This window comes from Ursus maritimus, unplaced genomic scaffold, assembly GCF_017311325.1.
Source record: "Ursus maritimus isolate PB19 unplaced genomic scaffold, ASM1731132v1 scaffold_6, whole genome shotgun sequence".
NCBI lineage: Eukaryota > Metazoa > Chordata > Mammalia > Carnivora > Ursidae > Ursus > Ursus maritimus.
In genome coordinates this window covers 72,020,566-72,040,018 of record NW_024426774.1, presented here as the reverse complement: position 1 = coordinate 72,040,018, position 19,453 = coordinate 72,020,566, and positions in this window count along the sequence as shown.

Here is a 19,453-nt window from a genome sequence, read left to right as displayed (position 1 = left end):
TTCTTCAGAAGGAGATGCCAGGCCGAGATCCGCAGGAATTAGAGCCTGCTGCTGCCCTTGTGGGTCTTTGGGTGTGTTTGGCATCTTTTGGTTGCTGTTGTAGTTTGTGTGTGTGTGTGTGTGTGTGTGTGTGTGTGTGTGTGTGTTTAAGGGTAAACATACAAGGTCAGCAGTCCAACCATCCACCAATCCAGAGCCGAGCTGACAGGTTTTGTCTTCTTTTTGTGGGGTGGAGTTGGGGGCAACTGTGACCAGGGTAGGGAAGGTGGAGAGAGCAAAGGAGAAGGTAGTCGGAGGAGTTTAGGGCCTACAATCAGGATTGGACCTTCTCCTCGCCACTGGTGTTCGCGTCTGTGTGACTGTATGACTTGCCTTGTGGATCTCGATCTGTCTCCTTGAAATTTCTTCCCGTCTCTTGGGATCAACTGGAGTCTCTCCAGCCCCTAAGACATTTTCAGAGCTGGTTTACACTTGAAAACGAAAACCAAAAAAATCACCGTCTTTGCTAACCAGGTTCCCCCAGGCCCCAGGCCTCCCTGCCCTGCCTGGGCCCCCACAGTTGCCGGTGCTGGCGTGGCTGACCGCGCCTCTGCCGCTCTGGGCCAGGCCAGCTTCCGCCCGAGGAGCCAAAGAGGTAATTTCAGAAAACTTGCCTTCACTTGAAAGTCCAATTTCCAAAGGGAGGAGGATTAGGGAGAAACGTGCATGGAATTTCGCGCCGGTTCCAAACTAATTTTGACTTCCGATTTCCTTTTGTCCCCATCCCCAGTCTCGCCATGGGGTTTACGCAGGGTCTGGCCGGGCAGAAAGGCCGCCAGGCCCAGAGGTGCTCTGTGCGTGCAAGTGGGCCTTGTGGGCCCAGGGCGAGCTTGCCTGGAAGGGAAGGTTTCTGTGTGCGTCTTTCCTGAGATCCAGGGCATTCAGATGACCTCGGGAGCTTCCAAGTTCTGAGGCCTGGCACCCAGTGCCAGAATCTCTGCATGCATTCAGTGCCCTGGGAAACACTCCTCATGGTGCCACATTTCAGGCAATACGGCCTAGGTGTCAGGAATTTGGGGAACGGGCTTCTGGCTTCTACTCAGACGGAGCCTCTGTTCTGGTGCATAGAATGATGCCTGGGGTGACGGGCTCTGTCCCCAACCTGCATTTTAAAATGTCTGGTTCATACTTGCCCCAGAACTTGGTCCTGATTGCAGAGAAGAGGCTGTCTCAGACAGCGTAGCGGGTCTGGATGGCCCCTACCCAACTGATAAGTAGAATGATGGGTGGAAGGACGGGGTGGCACTCCTGCCTGGTGACTCCTGGAGGAGCTTTGACTGGTGAACTAGGGAGCGGATGCCTTTTTGTCTGGGGACAGACGACAAACTCGCGGAGTAAAAATGCCTCCTTCTCTCAACATCCCTGAGAAAGCAAGCAAGTTTGGAGGATCCAGTACTCATTCCTCTCTCTCTACTGCAGAAAACAGGCCATCTGACTCCATAGCAACCTCCAGCGTTGGGGGCCTAGGTTCTGTTGGGTGTCACCAGCCTGCTACCTGTCTTGTTGTCTGTCACCTATCACTCTCTCTCATCTCTTGTGTGTCTACTCAGGTCTGTACAAATACCAACACTCTGCTCTGCACTTTCTGACCTCACCTCCAGGTTCCCTGCGGGAGAGGTATGGGTGCTTGCGGTGAGCGGTATAGATGTATGCAATTCCAGCGCTGGGCTTCCACCATGCAGTCCAGCTCTGCATATAAAGGGGTGTGTGTGTGTGTGTGTGTGTGTGTGTGTGAGGTTTGATAAATATGTGTGTATAGTGCATCAGTGTGTGTCCAGTATGTGTGTTCTTTTATATCGCCTATATGGTGGGTATGTGTGCGAAGCTTGGGCAGTTTATATTGACCTAGTTAGGCAAGTGGTTCAAGTACAACTATAGGGCGCTGTGTGTACAGGGCCTTTCTGTGCCGTGGACATGTGTTTTGTGGGTCTCCATTCTGGTGGGTTCCCTTGTTCTACTCAACCCACAGATACGACTCCCAGGCTACCCAGCCCTAACTGACTGGCCTCTGCCTTCAAGGAATGGGGGCCAAGGGGTCACAGTCGGTATTCTTTGAGCAGAGGGCAGAGGGGAGTTGGGCGCTTTGGCTTCCCCAGTTTGCCCTTTACCCTGATCCCCGAGGATATTACATTGGATTTGTCCCCCGCCCCTTTAAACATGGGAGTGAGAGAAAAGAGGCCCCTTTCCAGCCAGATCTCTTCTTTTATGGGCTGCCTGCCCATTCTCTTTCTGGGTCCCTTAAAGCTCTGGCCAAGACAGTCAACATTCCAGGGGCAGCCAGGGCAGAGCTCAAGGGTGAGGCCTGACGGAAGCCCCTGCTGGCAGACAAGCCAGCTCCGCCACCGTGCACAGCCCCCCACTGCCTGGGAATGCTGCGGGGCTGTCTTGGGGAGAGTGTGTATACTGGTATGTGCATTCTCCTTAGCCTTGTCAGGCTGGGTAAGCAGGCGTCACCTTAACCACCCACCCTCTCTGTCCAGCCCCAGGGCAGCCCACGGGTCAGCTCCCCTCCTTCTGGTGCTGCTCAGCGCTGCCACACAGCACCCTCTGTGCACCCCTGCCCCGTGCGCCAGCAGGAGAGCTTGAAGTCTTCCCTGTGCACGTAGGCCTCTGTGTACCTGGGCTGCCTACTCTAGCGATAAGGGACTTGAAGAAATGCACCGATCTGGGGAGAGTCTCTTCATTCCTGCCTCCCTCAAAGAAAAACAATGGCAATCCAGGATTTGTTGGGGGAAACCTGAAGCCACAGCACGGGAAGCAAAGCTGGAAACGTTTGTGCCAAAGTCATTGGCCCCTAGAAGCTGCCTGCCTGAGGTTAGAAAGGCCAATCTACCCCTTCCGGCCTACGCACCTCTCATCCTTGCACCCCTCCCCCGACTAGGAGCTCTGGCCCAGAGACCCTACCCTGCCCTTCTTCTTGTCCTCTTCAAATCCTGCAGAATTGACTGCCCAGCACCAACACAGTTAATTATCCCAAGTGAGACATGCAGCTGATTAAAATGAAATGACCTGGAAGCTGCCACGGCGTGGGGTGGGGTGTTGATCAATAGTGGGATTGAAGGCATAGGAGCCTGGCTGGTTCCGGTGGGGACTCAGGTAGGAGGTGGTGAGACCCGCCAGGGATGGCCGGACTTTGGATGTGGGGAGGGCTCCAGTGAGGTGATGGGAGGGCCAGGCCCAGGCCTAGGTGGGCCGAGTGGGGGTGGAACGTGAACCCTACTGTGGGCTGTGGCAGCAGAGTGACTCTCTCAGCTTCTTTTGAAAGGAGAACTGACCAGCCCATCACACTGTGGACCTAGCCCATCACTAGGCTCCCTGGAGCTCGAAGCCCAGGCTCCAGACTGTGGCACATTGGGTGCACTTGGCCTCCCCAAGCAGGGGATGACCCTGTCTCTTCTCCCTCTCCCTGTCTTTCTGTGCCTCCATGGCCATCTAGGTCCCCCGCCTAGGTCTTTGTGTGGCTGTCCCCTGGGGCACCGGCTGCTGCCTCGGGGTCTTTTTTGGGCCCCTCACCAATGCCTGACCCTGCGTGCCCAGGCACTGGGGATGAGATGCCCAGCTCTCTGGGGTGCGCTCACGGTCCCCAGGTGCTCGGAGCTCAGGCCCACCCAACTCCCCACCACCCTGGGCCCTTCCAGCCCCAGCTGAGTGGAGCCTCCTCGGTCCCAGTGTGTAGGCCGGGCGGCCCTCTGGTCCAAGGAAGGGCAGGAGGGAGCCAGGGAGGAGGGGAGCAGTGCTAGCCGGCTCCGATTTCTCCGGTCAGCTGAGCACAACTTTCCATTCGAGTGTATTCATGCAGCGGCTGATTGAGCTCTGCAGTGTGGGGTGGGGCTCCGCAGGAGCGGGCAGGCACAGCCCGGCTGCCCGAGCCTACACCGCACACGCATACACACACTCACATGCGCACACACACTCAATTATCGACACAAATATACCCCTCAACTCACATGTTATGCACACAACTCGCCTCCGGGCCGTTTCATCATAAACCCAATACAGGCCTTTCCCTTATACACCCACCTGCCTCCAGAGCAGTTTGCCTGCACCCATAGACCTCCTTCCCGACACAACGTAGGGCCCCTTTCTGATTTCCTCTTTACAGATTCTACCTCGGTCCTCAGACACAAACACAAGAACACACCATCCTTCCTCTCTCCTGCAGGCGCACTCCCTGGGGCACATAATCTCCCACTTACACAGATTTGGAATACATAAACATGCCCCATCTCACAATTACACCCTCTACAGAACTATGCACACCGGGGAAAAAAACCACAGGTCTGCATAAAACAGCATTAGCACCAATCAACATTTAGTGTGCTGTCTGCTCTATATAATGGCTGGGACTTGCCAAAAATTCACATACAAGGAAGGGAGCAGATAAGCAATAAGTATAGTCGGAGAGCATAGATGCCACCCGTCTACCAAAACAAACACACAGAGGATACACAGAGGAAGCCTTCAGACACACGACATGCGTGAGCCAACCCAAAGATATAATAGGAATGGCCCCCAGAGGCACTTCAACCCCCAAACCACATTGCCTGATTCTAGTCACTTGGAGACCACCCATTAGCCCAACCTCACCCACTCCCAGCACACACACACACACACACACACACACACACACACACACACACACACACACCAGGAGGCTGGGGCTCCAATGAAGATAGGCAGAGAACTAGGTAAGCACCTTGGGTGAAACATGGCTAATCTTGGGAGTAGTCAGGAAATGGGGGGGGGGTCCTCCATTTTATAATCCACCCCAAAACACTCAGGGGTATTTGTTTTGCTGAACAAGAAGGTAAGGGAGAATATAGAAGAGGGAGAGAAATCATAGAGAAGGGATAAAAGCAGAAGGAGAAGGAAAAGAGAGAAAGGAGAGCAGGGCTGAGACCCAAAGTGGGAAGGACGGGAATAGGAAGGGTGAGGGAAAATGGAGAGCCGCTACTGACCGGGGAGGGCCAAGCCTGCCTGGGGAGAGGGTGCTGGCTGCAAGCAGAGGGACGAATTCGGTTTCCAGGAAAGTACCCAGGGGAGCACACTGACTGATGGCAGGTGGGACCTGGGAAGTGAGCTGAGTGTTGCGAAGGTGTGAGGTGGGGGCAGAATGCCCACTCCTCTGGGGGCTGGGGGCTACCGATTCCTTGGCGCAGAAGAGGCCAACCCGAACATGCCTGTCTGCATTCAGCAACAGCCTCCCCCAACCCCCACCCCTGCACGCTCAGAGACCCCCACATGCGACTTCACTCGCATGACACACAGAGCCCCCCCTCCACACATTCACACACCCCCTAGCAAAGTAGACACTGGCCCAGCGTCCCTCTGCACAGAACAGAGGCCGGTCAGCACTCCTAGCGATCTCTCTTCACTTTTTACAAATAAGTCCGTGACTCTCACCGATCTATACACACACTCTTTTTGGAAAAGGAAAGGGCCTTAAGCTGCGGGAGTGTACCCTTCAGACGTTGAGGACTTTACAGAATGTGCTGGCAAGAAAGGAAGGCACAGGAAAAGCCACATCTGTCTGTCTCTCCTCCTGCTGCGCTTGCCCCGACCGGGGGGGAGGGGGGGAGCCTCTCTGCGGGAGGATGGAGATGGCAGTGGGGCTGGGGTCGCTCTAGATCAGGAAATACCGGCTTTCCTGAAAAGGTGAGGCTTGGGGCCAGGGATGAGTTCTTGGACCCCCGGAGGTGAAAGCAGGAGTGTGGGCGATCCGGGAACGTAAACAGGTCTGAAGGGCGGTGGCAAGGCCCAGAGGTGAGCGAGACCCGGGCTGTGTGTGTAGGAGGCAGGCCCGTGGGGCGGGGGTCTGGGAGGAAGCCTACTCGGCTCGGTGGGTGCGCGCTCCCCGAGTCCCCGCTCCGCCCCCCTCCTGCCCGCTTCCGCGGAGCTCTGGCGCTGGGCCTTTGTCCCCGCTTCCCTAGCTCCGACTCCGTCTTTCTTCTTTCAGGCCGCTGGGAGGCGCTGTGGCCGTAGCCCCAGCCTCCCCTGGCCGGATTCCCCGCTCCTCCTGCCGCGCCGCCTTTCCCCACCAGGGTCCCCGCGGTGCTGGGCCGCCCCGGGCGATAGCCAGGCCTGTGCCTGGGGGCGGCCTGGAGCCCTTCCAGGACAGCAGTGGCTTTGGTTTGTTGGATTTTGAGATGACTATTTACCATTATAACTAATTTGCGACCATTATTAAACAGAAATTCTTAGCAGGGCCTCTTAATGACTGATCGCTCTGCTAATTACGGGCGTGCGCGCCTCTGGCTCCGCAGCCCGGGACCCGCGCCGCTGCCTCCTGCCTGCCGCCACCTCGTCTGTGACGCACTGGCTCTGCAGGGCCGGGCCGGACTGGGAGAAGGACAGACCGACAGACACAAGTGCCCATGGGGGCGGATGAAATCCAGGCCACGGTCCGCACTGACGTCTCTGAGCTGGAGGCGGCTCTGATGACACGTGAAGAGGAAAGCGAAGCTCAGAGAGGGCGATGACTTGGCTACTGTCACACAGCCGGCCCCTACCCTCATACACCCCGCCATACCTGTACAGCTCCGGTGCCCCCGTCCAGTCTTTCTTGCCCCTGCGCTCCCTGCAGCCAGCAAATACTTCCCTAAGATCCTGTTTTTGAGTGCGCAAGATGAGACAAATTCGAGAGAAGGGAGTGGGAAAGGGCGGAGAGCAGCCGTCTCAGGCTCTGCCTGTCTGGGCTCACATTCCCGCTCGCTCGCTCCTCCACTTGGACTTTATTAGCATTTGGCCCAAACCAAAACGCACCTCCCACAGGGACTGGACCTGAGAGACGCCCTGGGCAAGGAGCCACACTACACTGGCATTCCTCTGAAGCCCCAAGGATGAGCAGAGATTTCAGCCGGCTCCTCTCGCAGATTGGACGGAGCCCCATTTGCACCACCAACTCTTACCAGCGCATGGAGCTCCATGGTGTATATGTGAGTGTGAAGTGCGTGTATATGTGAACTTCGTGGAGTGTGCAGTGAGGCTGCTGTACCGATTCCCAAGAGAAGCAGGAGAGATATTGATTTCATGACCTCCGACACACCTAACTGCACCTGTGCCTGAGGGGGAGGGGACAGTGTCCAGACCCAATGTGTGCTTGTGGGTATGAATACATCCAACCTAGTCCAAAAATAAGAAGGGAGGAGGTAGGTTAAGCCTTGCCCTCAAGTTGCTCATAGTCCACCAGTGGATGGTCAAAGTCATCACTGAAAAACAAACAGATCCATTGTAGTTGCATACAGAGTGTTTTGGAGAGTGAGAACTTCAAGATTAATGACAACTTTGGGGATGGGGAACAGGAAGGGCTTCTCAGAAGAGGTGGCTTTGACCAGAAAGATGAATTGCTTGGAGGAGATTCCAGGCTGGAACAGAGGGAGCAAAGGCATGGAGAAGGTTTGGATTCCAGAGCAGAGCCATGTGGCTGGTGCCTGGTGCCTAAGTAAGGCTGATAAGGGGGTCTGAGAGATGGGTGAGTGGGGGTGAGCCACAAGGTCAGGCAAGTTGTGTGGCCTGGATCCCATGGGCGCTGGGGGCCAGATGTGGCTTTATGGAGAGCTAAAGTGGTTATACCCAGAGCTCTGCTCCAGAACTTTGGCTGGAGGGAGGGAGGCTGCAGACAGAAAGGCAGGTTAGAAGGCTCTTTCCAAACAGCAGGCAAGAAGGGAAGGGCGGATTGAGCTGAGGCTGCAGAACCAGTTAAAGACATTCCCAAGGAGGAGTGGGGGAGGACGTGACCAGCTGAAGACCCATGGGCCTCCTGATGACATGATTTCTGTGTTTGCCCCCTTTTCATGGATCTGTGACTTGGTCCCAGATTGCATCCTCTGACCCCCAGTTCCTCCAGAAGCATCATGCCCTTCAGCCCTTCCTAAGGTTCACACGTGTTCCTTGGAGGAGTCTGTCGGTGGATCCCAAGAGCCAATCAGACTAGTGCACTTTGTTGGGAAACCCATCCCCTACCCAGGACGGAGTCCAGTATGGCCAGGTCTCCTCCCATGTCCCCCACTTTCTGCTTTAGTTCCCCTGGCTGCCCAATGACACCCTTTCCGAGTGGGCGCTAGGGTGAGGGGGGAAGAGGGAAAGCCTGAGTCTCAGGTCCCAGGCCTGAAGGGTCATCGGGGAGTGGCTGGATTGACCCGAGGAGACCAGCATACTAGGTGAATGGGAGTGTGACCCGTGCGAGGGGTCCCCGAGGGTCAGAGATGAAGCAAGGGACCAGGGACCCGCGAGTCTTGGCGCGGCTGGAGAGTCTTCGTCTCAGCGCGACAGGCTCTGCGCAACTTCCACGCACTCAGCCTCCTGCAAACTGTTCCCGCGTCCTCCTTGTCGCGGGCTCCCGGGAGGGGAGGCAGCCCAGCGCCGGGGTGTTCCGTTTGAGCCTCCGGGACATTGAGGAAGGCTTTCCAGGCTGCAGCGGCGCTTCGACAAGGAGGAGGCATAGGCTCCAGAGCATCCGGGCAGCTTAGCAATCTCGTTGTGGACACGAACTCCGGTTAGAGACCCAGAGAAATGGAGTGAGTTGAAGTTCAACTCAAGTTTCTTCGCGCCGAGCCCCGAGATTCTTCTATTGCACTTTGCGGCCTCTCACGCCTGCTTCTCGTGAGCCGGGCAAGTCTGTGCGATTGAGTGTCGGCGCCTGCACGTGTCTACCGAGGGTGTGCGGCTGCGTGTGACATATGTCAGGGAGGAAGACTGGGAAGTCTCAGCTTCCAGGCTCGCTCTCACGTCCTCTCCAGAGCTGTGAATGGGAAAGCTTTGTTCCTGGACTTGACCCTGTCTGCAGAGCGAGCAGGGATAGGGGAGAGAGAATTGGATCCATTCCCCTGGGGTGGGGGCAGAAGAGGGGAGTGGGTCAGGGAATCGAAGTTCCACGAGTCCCTCGAGAAGTTTCCAGACACTAGGTTAGGAGCTTTTACGAGCAGGACACTCACTGCCTCCTGGAGAGCCTGCCCGGGGCACCTCGCCCTCCATCGCGTCCGAAGGGTTACCCCTTCTGCTCTCTAGGCGCGCGCCCAGGCAAAAAAGTGAAACCAGGTCCGAGGCGGGAGGCAGCGCGCTGCGGGCCATTGGCGGGTTTTTGCTGCCACCTCGCGGCGGCGCCGCGCAGCGGCCCAGTCCTCTGCGCCGAGGGCTCTGGATGTGCAGACGGGATGCAAGAGGGATTCACCCTGAGGCCCTTTCCTTTCCCCGCTTGGTTTTTCCCAGCACCTCTTACCCCAGGTAACCCCTTTTTACTTTTAAAGAAGTCTTCAATGGACCAAACCCTGTTTTATACCAAAATCCACGGTCTTGGGTCTGTAGGACTCTCCGCCTTGACCTGTGAGTTTTTGGGTGAACCTGTCTAGCCCCTACCTTTCTCTTAAGGATTTGATGCTGGAGCTGTCCACCTGGATTTGCCATAGTGTCTCCTGCTAAGGCTTTCCTTCTCCTGCAGGTGCCTCCGGGTCCCTTACAGGTGAAGTGTGGGGCTCTGCTTCCACCACGGTGGTCCGTCTGGCAGAAAGCCCACCCACCTGGCACCCACTTTCCCCCTCCACTCAGGTGGGACGGGGCACTGGGTGCTGAGCTGTTTTCTTGGGCTGCCCCTGATGGTGGAGGCACTGCCTCTCTCTGAACAGCATGGCCAGCTTTGGCTAATGGATTGAGTAGGATGGCAAAATGTCAGATGTGAAAGGAGGCTTTGGAATCATTTTCTTTCCCATTTCAAGAGATAAGGAAACTAAGACTTAGGATGGCTCAGTCTCTGGCTGTCAGCACACAGCTCGTTAGGTGGCCCACGACTCTACATAGTCCGGAACGCTGCTTCAAGGACGTGGGGCTCCCATGCCAGGCGGTCTCAGAAGGGAGGGTGGTGGTAGGGAGTGGGCGGGAGGAACCTTTTCCTTATTCTCTTAAGATGATTTGCTTGCCTTGTTCTCCCTTATGCAGCGTAAATACTGACCCTCAGTCTCTTCTCTACGAATCCAGAATCCTGAAAGCTTTGTTTGGGCTTGTTTGTTTGTTGTATTTGCTGCCAAAACTATCTGGCTGCAGAACCGGAGCTAAACTGATGTGAAGCTATTTATAGCCCTCATTTATCCCACTTGGCAGGGGTATCAGATGTTACACTGCGGAAATATTAATGTGCTTGATTGCAGGTACTTCTCTGTTCCCTCGGGGGTGGTACTGAGTAACGCGTACTATAGGTACCACGGTATGTACTTTCCCCAAATCTCCAAAATTCTGAATTCCAGAACACATCTCACCTCGAAGGTTTTGGGAAAGCGAATGGGGTACATTGGGTTGAATGTGTATATTCTAAGGATAAAAAGGGTCATGGTAGGAGAGGAAGTTGGAAGAGTTGGAGTATGAATCATGGAAGTGGGTAAACCATGAAGGGTCAAGGCTGTGGACCAGAGTCGCAGGGCCAGTGCAGCAAAGCTGGTGGCATCCTGGCCAGCCCCAGGGCCTGGAGTCTTGATTTCTACACAAGCTGGAGAAGCAGATAAATCTTGGTTCCTGGCATTAAGCGTGAGAGGAGCCACAGGGGCATCCGGGAAAATGTATCTCTCTGGGTGTCTTCCTGCCATCCAGCTGGAGGACTGCCCAGGCCCAGGCCCCCGTGTGCAAACACCCTTTCTCTTCCCCAGCACATCAAGCCCTGTGTCGGTTTCTCCTGGACATGTCATGGTGGTTTGGGCTGGCTGGCTCCCAGACCAAGTTTGGTCCACCACAGACCGAGTGTGGTGTCTCATGAAGTTCCAGGTTCTCTCCAAGGAGGGAGGAGACCCAGGCTTCCTGTGGTGATGCCTGCCAGCTCCAGCAGCGGGACCGGTCAGCACGGAGGGGGCTGGGTTCTGTCCGGACCAGCCCTGTAGTCCTATAGGTGAACCTCCATATAGTCGTCGGATGCCATGAGCCTGACTCCATCCTGCCTGCCCTTCTGTGATGGGCTGAAGACATGATCAGCCTCCTCTGCTCCCTGGTTGGGGGCCACCTGGGAAGCTCGGTGCTGGCAGGCTGGGCGGGAGATGCGTGAGGATGAAGGCCTGGGATGGACAAGAGGTGGGTCCTTCTTCTCATTCTTAGTCCAGGATGGTAGGTGTGAGGGGGACACTCACAGCCTCAGTCAAGGCCCCGTGGGCTGTCCTTTGGCCAGTGGACACCCCCCCCCCCGCCAACAATAACAGAAATATGGAATTTACTTTTTCATTCAAGTGGGCTCTGGAATTCTTCTTTTTAAAAAAGATTTTCTTTATTTATTTGAGAGAGAGAGAGCACGAGAGGGGGGAGAGTCAGAGAGAGAAGCAGACTCCCCGCTGAATGGGGAGCCTGATGCAGGGCTCGATCCTTGGACTCTGGGATCATGACCTGAGCCAAAGGCAGACGCTCAACCAACTGAGCCACCCAGGTGCCCCTGGAATTCTTCTTAAATAGGGGAAGGGTCAGAAGGATAGAACTGGAGGAAGAAATATTCAAGGCCTGAAAAGTTTTTGTTTTTTAGAAACTTGTGGCAAAAAGACACATAACATAAAATTTACCATTTGGACCATTTTAAAGTGTACAGTTCATTGGCATTTAGTACATTTATGATGTGTGGCCATCACCACTGTCTAGTTCTAGAACATTCTCATCACCCCAAAAAGAAAACTGTACCCACTAAACCCCATATGCAATTGCTCCCATGGTCCCCTCGCTCTCTCCCCCCAGCCCCTGGCAACCACCAATCCACAGTCTGTCTCTATGGGTGCACCTGTTCTGGACATTCCAGATAATGGGAATCATACTATATGTGGCCTTACGTATGTGGCTTCTTTCACTTAGCATAATGTTTTCAAGATTCATCCACTTTATAGCGTGTCTCATACTTCATTCTTTTTTATGGCTGAAAAAATATCCCGTGTATGGATATACCACATTTTATTTATTTATCAGTTGATGAAAGGGGGCTTTCACCTCTTGCCAGGGGAGCATTGCGATGAGGGGGGAGGATTTGCAGGTCCCCCCACCCCATGCATGGGGCCATCCCAGCCTGTAGGTGACTTGTATTTTAGCCTTAGAAAGAGAAGTCATCTGGGCTGCGTATACTCAGCTATTGTACTTTTCAGGGTCCTCCTTCCTAACACACACCCTGCATACCCTGTCATTTCCCAATATGTCCATTTAGAATGGTTCTAACTTGATGCTGGATGAAAAGAAGAAATGGGGATCGAATCCTGCTAGGACTAGAGACAGGGTATCTGCCGGCACTTGGAGCCAGGGTGCTGGTGATGGCAGGGTCCGCCTGGAGTGGGGGAAGGCTGGGCAAGCCAGCCTGGGATGACAGCAGGCAGCTGGGTGCCCTCCTCCCTCCCTCCCTCCCTCCCTTCCTCCCTCCCTCCCTCCCTTCCATACCCGGGCTGTTCCCTCTTCCATTTACCATGTGGCCAAGGCAAAGATGCAGGCTTTGTGGAAAGAAGGGGCTTGGTTCAAGAAGCTCCAAACTTCAAAAATCAAAAAAGGTCTTTTTCAAGGATGTCTGTAATTCTGCAGAGATCAGATCTCTGACTCAGCTGCTAAATTGACCTCTTGGCTGGGGCCAGCTCTCATCTTTATTTTTTTTAAGAATTTATTTATTTGAGAAAGAAAGAGAGAGAGAGCCTGTGGGGGTGGGGAGAGGCAGAGGGAGAGGGACTAGCAGATTCCCCACTGAGCAGGGAGTCGGACACAGGGCTTGATCCCATGACCCCCAAGATCATGGCCTGAGCCAAAATCAAGATTTGGATGCTTAACCGACTGAGCCCCCAAGTGCCCCTCGTCATTATTTTTTATTGAGGTATAACTGACAAATAATATTATATTAGTTTCAGGTGTACAGCATAATGATTCCATATCTGGGTACATTGCGAAATGATCAAAATACCTCCAGTTAACATCCATCCCCATGCATAGTTACGAATTGTTTTTTCTTGCAACGAGGACTTTGAGCTCTCATTTTTAATTGCATCCCCTCCCAGAGTGGGGCTCTGCCCTTGGTGCCAGCCTTCACCCTTTCTCCAGACCCAGGGGAACAGTGGACTCCCCACTCCGGGTCAGGCTGGGGACAGCAAGGTGCTCACTAGTCTCAGCCCTGGGTACCCTGGGGACACAGTCCGTTTCTACCATAAAGCCACAGGCTCAAGCTTTAACCCTTCACATGAGACAGTACCAAGGGAGGAGGAAAAGGAACCTGAGTTGGCCGTTCGCGAGGCAGCGGGCTGTGTCCCGGGTTCTTGCACTGTCTTATTTCTCGTGAGCATCCCAGCACCCTGGCCATCAGCATCTCTATCCCCATTGCACGAATGAGGACGCCGAGGGGCTGGGAGGACTGGAGAGCGCTTGCTCGTCTTCTCCATCGTCTGAAGTCATCTTGCAGGGGTGGCGGTGAGGATTTCCCTTTCCTTCACAGGCGCCCCTCTCATCCTTCAGAGCCTGCTGGTGGCAGTGGGGGTGGCATCCCTTGTGAGGCAGTGGCTGGGGCCCCCTGAGTTCTGGGGGAAAGGGGTTGCTCCCTGCAGGGCTGGCTCAGGGATAATCCGGTGGTGCTCCTTTCCCAGAGACTCCATCAGAGACAAATCGTCTGGAACTGCACTGTCCAGAAACATCCGGGAACAGCTCAGAGACAGGGTGAGGGTGGTAAGCTGAGCCCTGAGTCATCCCGGTGGATCCAGAGGCAGAGGCAACAGGAACTCAGCAGGTGACCCAAAGGAAGATGTGGTTTTTCAAATAGTAGCAGGAGGGACTCACTCCAGCTGTGGGGTTATACACGTTACAGAGAGTGCTAGATAAACAGTGTCCTCACTGAGATACCTTGGCCACCAAGGAGCCCCAGCCACATTCTCCCTGGCCTTACAGGGATTTGGGTGCATGGCTTTGTTCCCCAACTAGACAGGGGGTAGGGCTGTATCAAATGCCCCTTTGGATTGCCCACAACACCTAACACAAAGCCTGGCACGTGTTTGTTGAATCAATGAGTGAGTGAATGAGTGAGTGAGTGATAAACACCAGCTCAGGACCATGGACTGGGAACCCAGGTATTACCTAGGGGCCAAAGAATTTGCCTAGAGAAACCAATAGGTGACCCAGGCAGGACATGCTGAACCTGGAGATCCCCCCAGAAAGAGTGGAGGTGAGGACTGCCTGAGCAGGGCAGGATAACCTGGAGCCAAAAGGAGGATTCTCTGGGGTCGGCAACCAGGCAGTGTGCGGGAGGAAGTGCTGATAGACCAGGGCGAGAGAGAGCAGGGCGGGCATCCCTGGACGGGCCGTGAAACAAGGCTTGTATGAGGGTGCAGTGGGCACTGGGAAGGAGGGTGGTCTGGAGGTGATTTGCACCGAAGTACTTGGCCCACCTGCGCTCTTCTGCACCCAGCACAATGGTTTTCTCTCCTTGCTCTTCCTGCTGTTTTTCCTTTCCATCCACCTCTCTCCACCTTGCAAGATGGACACTGCCTTGTCCCCACCTGCTCCTCCAGCATCCAGCTTCCCTTGGTGCCTCCCTCCATTTTGTCAGTCATGTGCCCCAGGCTTTGGCTCTGTGTTCCCATATTACAGATGACAAAGCAGAGGCAGAGAGATGGAAAGGAGCTTGCCCAAGGCTGAACACCAAAACAACGTCAAGGTCAAGGCAGGCATTCTCCTGCTAAAGAAAGGGCATCTGGTAAACCTGGGAGTCCAGTGAAGAAGGCCCTGCCTCTGGTACCCTGCCAAAGCCACATCTTTCCCACACTCCTGGGGCAGCATTTCCCAAACTGTCCTGACCATTAGGGGCACCTGAGGCTCTTGTCAAACAGTCACAATCCTGAGTCCTTATCGAATCGGAATCTCCAGGTATTCCAGGTGATTCTTATGAACGAGCGAGATGGGAAGACACTGCTCTAGGACCCAGCCACTCAAGAGTGCGTGTGTGTGAGGTCTGCATGGCATCAACGTCATCTGGGAACTTCTGAGGCCTGCGGTCCTAGAGTCAAACCCAGCCTGCATTTAACAAGACCCTCAGGTGATTTCTACCCAAGGGGGCATCACGGAGTTTGCAATTCCTCAAGGAGGTGACATAGTGTGGGTGGAAAATTGGGGCCTGGTGACCTTAGTCATGTCATTGTACCCTAAGCTCTTGCCTGTCTCCTCTGTACATGGGTGGAGACAGTATCTGCCAGGGGTTGTGCTGATCGGGTTGGATGCTGAGTTGGAAGTGTCTCACAAAGTCTAGAGTTGTCTGGGCTTCGCCCTACTGTTGCTCCTTTCACTCTGGCCACCCTGGGACTCTCCATCCTGTCTGCCTTCTCACAGGCGCTGGCCTTCCCACTCTGGTGCAGTGCCCAGGCCAACTGTGCGTAAGCCCCGCCCCCCACCCCAGGAGGCGGTCACCATCAGGTGGGTCACCACCTTGTCACCTTGGCCACGCTCACAGCCCCTCTCACCCTTCCCTGTGGCCACGGAAACCAGGTGCTGCTGCGACCTGAAGGACACACACACTACAGCAGGACTGGGAAATGGGTACAGGCAGAGTCCCGTTCCCAGAGGACAGACCCACCGTCAGGGCCTAAGCCCAGAGCAACGGGGCTAGCCCCAGAAGCAGCCCACATGGACGTTGCTGTGGGTGACGGCAGGCGTTTTGAGGGGCTTAGGGCTGGAGGGTGGCTGGACCCAGGCAGCTGGAGCATTATGAGGTGAGGCGATATGTGTGTGTGTTGGGCGAACAGACAAGACATTCCCCGGTCAGTGGAACTGACTTCTGGAAGAAGAATGAGGCTGCGGCCAATCTCCCCAGAGCCCACAGTATTTCTCGACTCCAAATGGTTTCTCCTCTACTAGGATTTGTCCCCTCCGTGGGCCCCAGCCCGTCTATTCATGATAGCTGTGTGCCCTACACTTTCCTTCCCAGCCCATTCGGTTTTATACTCCATTCTATTTGTTCCCATACAAGACTTCCTAAGTGTCAGATCACATGTTCCTTTTCTTTCTTTCTTCTTTTTTTTTTTTTTTTTTGGTCTCAGAAGACAAGATCATTATATTTATAGGAGTCCATTGAGTTTTATATCATAGAAGGTAGAGGTTGGACATAATTGTCAGACCCTGCTTTCCAACTCATTGTGGATTTCCTCTTCTGTCTCCCCAGCTCTAAGTATTTCTCATCCTACAATCATTTCTGTCAGTTTTCATTCGGTGGCATTGAGTTATACCGATTTGAGTTCCATGCAACCACCAGCTCAGAATTCCTTCCAGAGGTGGGGGTGGCCCCCTGCTTTCTGGAACACAGCCCTGCTTTCTCCCACATGGGTGCTTTAACTCGGTCACTCCCGAGGAAGGCAGACGTCCTCTCCCTGTGAGCGGATTCAAGTAGTCCTCTTGGGAAACATCCTTCTGAACAGTCCCACGAAGATCTATAAAGAGTTTTTTTTTTTTTAAATCAGGAAATCTGAAACCCAGAATCTAACAGTGTGTGAGAAATATAACGCGGCAGAGACCTCCAGAATGAGACCATCTTGTCTCCACGTGGGGAGACTGAGATCCAGAGTGAGCTTCATCTGAGCGGTCCGTATTGTTCCAGACCTTGGGTGTGGTGTGTGGGAGGCACTTATAGGTCTGTGGGCCTTTGTCACGGCTAGAATTTGAAGAGGGGTGTCCTGGGACTGGGGGGCCACCAGCTGAGACCCTTTTCCTTTTCCTCAGGGCACAAGCTGAATTGTCCTTTCAGGAGCTGGAAGCTCTTCCCAGGGCACTCCTGGCAATGGCCTCCTTCTTCACCCCTCTTTCTCCTTCTTTTCTCTTCCCCAGTCCCCCACCCTCTTCATCTTCCTCTTTCCCCTTTGCCTGCCTTTCCCTCACCTGCCTTTCTGGAAAGTCCTGCCCAGTGTCCCCTCTTTCTGGGGCCTGAGCTCCCCGTGGTGACAGGCCCCTGCAGACAGGAGAGCCGGCACCCCGCGTCCCCGCCTGCCCCCCAGTGCCTCTCCGCCCCCCCCCCCCATTGCTCTGCGGCAGATGCGGGCACCTCCTGCTTTGTTTCCCATCCTGAAGACGAGCAGCTGCTGCGCTAAGTGCCACCAGCAGGGGGTCGGGGCCGGGCTCACACTCCTCCTGTCGCTCAGGAGGCGGCCCAGGGGGGGAGGTTTTTCAGGAGCCTCAATGAGCTAAGCCAGCGTTGAGCATTATTCCAGGAATTTTAAACACTCGTTAAAGGCTTTGCCGTGTCTCACTTCAGTACACATCATGCTCCAGTTCCCGCTCGCAACCGCGGGGCATCAGCCTGGGCAGCACTTATCAATATTTTAGCACGAGAAAGGCAAATGATGTTGAAACATTGAACTATATTTCCATCTGTTCAAACTGAAATAGGACAAGCCCAGCTCAGCAAATGGAATGCCTCCTCCCCAGATGCCTCAGAAGCAGCGATACCTGCCGGCCTGGCCCCTGCCCCTGCCTCAGTTTCTCCTTTACCTCTCTTATTACTTGGTCCCCAGTGTTCATACCTCGTGGGCTAACTCGAAGGAGCTTGGAACGGACTAGGTGTTGGGTTTGTTGGTAGAGCGGGGGTGGTGTCCCCTCAAAGGATCCAAGAGTGATACCCCTCTTGTTAAAATGTGCTTCACCCATTGATGGACAGGGAAAAGCAAGGTCAAATGTGAGTTGTCTCTTTTGGTGTCAGAGGACATCATCTCCATCCCCTGCACTGGCTTGGCTCAGTGCCTGCAGACTGTCCCTCCTGCAGCCAGACCCAGGGATGCTGGTTAGACATGAAAGGGAAGCACAGATCATAGCAGGTGTATAGCTGTTGCATAAATACTTTTATGATGCTCCCACTGTCCCAGGAATAAAACAGAATTTATTGGCAGGGAAGGACCTTGAGAACTATGAGTGTTCTATTGTCTCAAAGGACCTGAGAAGTTACTCAGTGTGGAAAGCAGAGGTGGTTGTCATGAGCCCTGAGACCAGTCACCTCAGATTTAGTGGCTCCCATGAGAGCCCGTGGGGAATCTTCACCAGCTGGGCCCCAAGAGGTCTGAGATTGGGCAGGACTCAGGGAGTATGGAACCTTCCACCTTTTTGTCCCTGGCCCTAAACAGATGAGGGGCTGCTTCCTCCCATTTTCCTTCACACTGTGTTTTTGCAACTTCTTCTTTTGAGGCTGTCCTGTTCAATTTGATCTGTCTACAGAGAACTAGGGATGGGGTTGGGAAGGGCATGGGGTGAGAGGTGGGTTCAGAACCTGCATCCCCCAGGACTCACTCTGCTAAGGAGGGGACTGTGGGCTGGTCTCAAACCTTAGGGCACCTGCTAAAGACTGACTTAAGATCTTCTTCACTCTGGCTCCCCTGCCAGCAGCCTGGCCAATGATAACTGGCCATGTGGGAAAGAGATTTCCACCTTGGCAACAGCAGTGGCGGGTGGAGACCGTGTCTGTCACAGGAGCTTATGGGCTGCAAAAGCCAGAAAACCCATCAAGTTTACGTATACCTTTGCTTGCAGACAAGGCCGCCCACATCCCAAGCCAGTTGGGGATGGAGCAACTTCGGAAATGGGGTCCTCTTCCTCAGTCAGGAAAGGGGACAGTGACGGGGGGAGGAGATAGCTAGTAGCATTTGAACCAAATAGGCAAGTGCTAAATGGCATCACAATGTCATCTCAGAAACCTGATAGCCAATGAATCGGAGGCCAAGGCCATAGCCGATACTTCTGGAGAAGAAAGTTCTTTGCAGGTGTTTGTGCCTCTATGAGGCCTGTGGGGAGACGGCAAAGTGCCCTGCCCTGCAGGAATCTTGGGGGCTGCCCAAGTGGTATAAAGAGGTGGCCCTATGTGTAAATAGAAAAATGTCATGTGTTTACTTCTGTCAAGGAGGAGTGATTTTTTTTTAAAGATTTTATTTATTTATTCAACAGAGATAGAGACAGCCAGCGAGAGAGGAACACAAGCAGGGGAAGTGGGAGAGGAAGAAGCAGGCTCCCAGCAGAGGAGCCTGATGTGGGGCTCAATCCCATAATGCCGGGATCACGCCCTGAGCCGAAGGCAGACGCTTAACCGCTGTGCCACCCAGGCGCCCCTGGAGTGATTTTTTAAAAAAAAGATTTATTTATTTATTTATATGACAGAGAGACAGCCAGCGAGAGAGGGAACACAGCAGGGGAGCGGGAGAGGAAGAAGCAGGCTCCCAGCAGAGGAGCCTGATGTGGGACTCGATCCGGAACGCCGGGATCACGCCCTGAGCCGAAGGCAGATGCTTAACGACTGCGCTACCCAGGCGCCCAAAGGAGGAGTGATTTTTAACCCCACTGTCTGTAAGACTCAGAATTAATGTTAACTGTGGGAAAGACACAGTCTCTCACCTTTCCTTTTCTTGACCATAGAAGATGGGGCTAGTAAGGGGGAGAGGGAAGAGGGCATTTTGGAAGGTTTGTGAAGCAAGCAGGGTCATGGTGA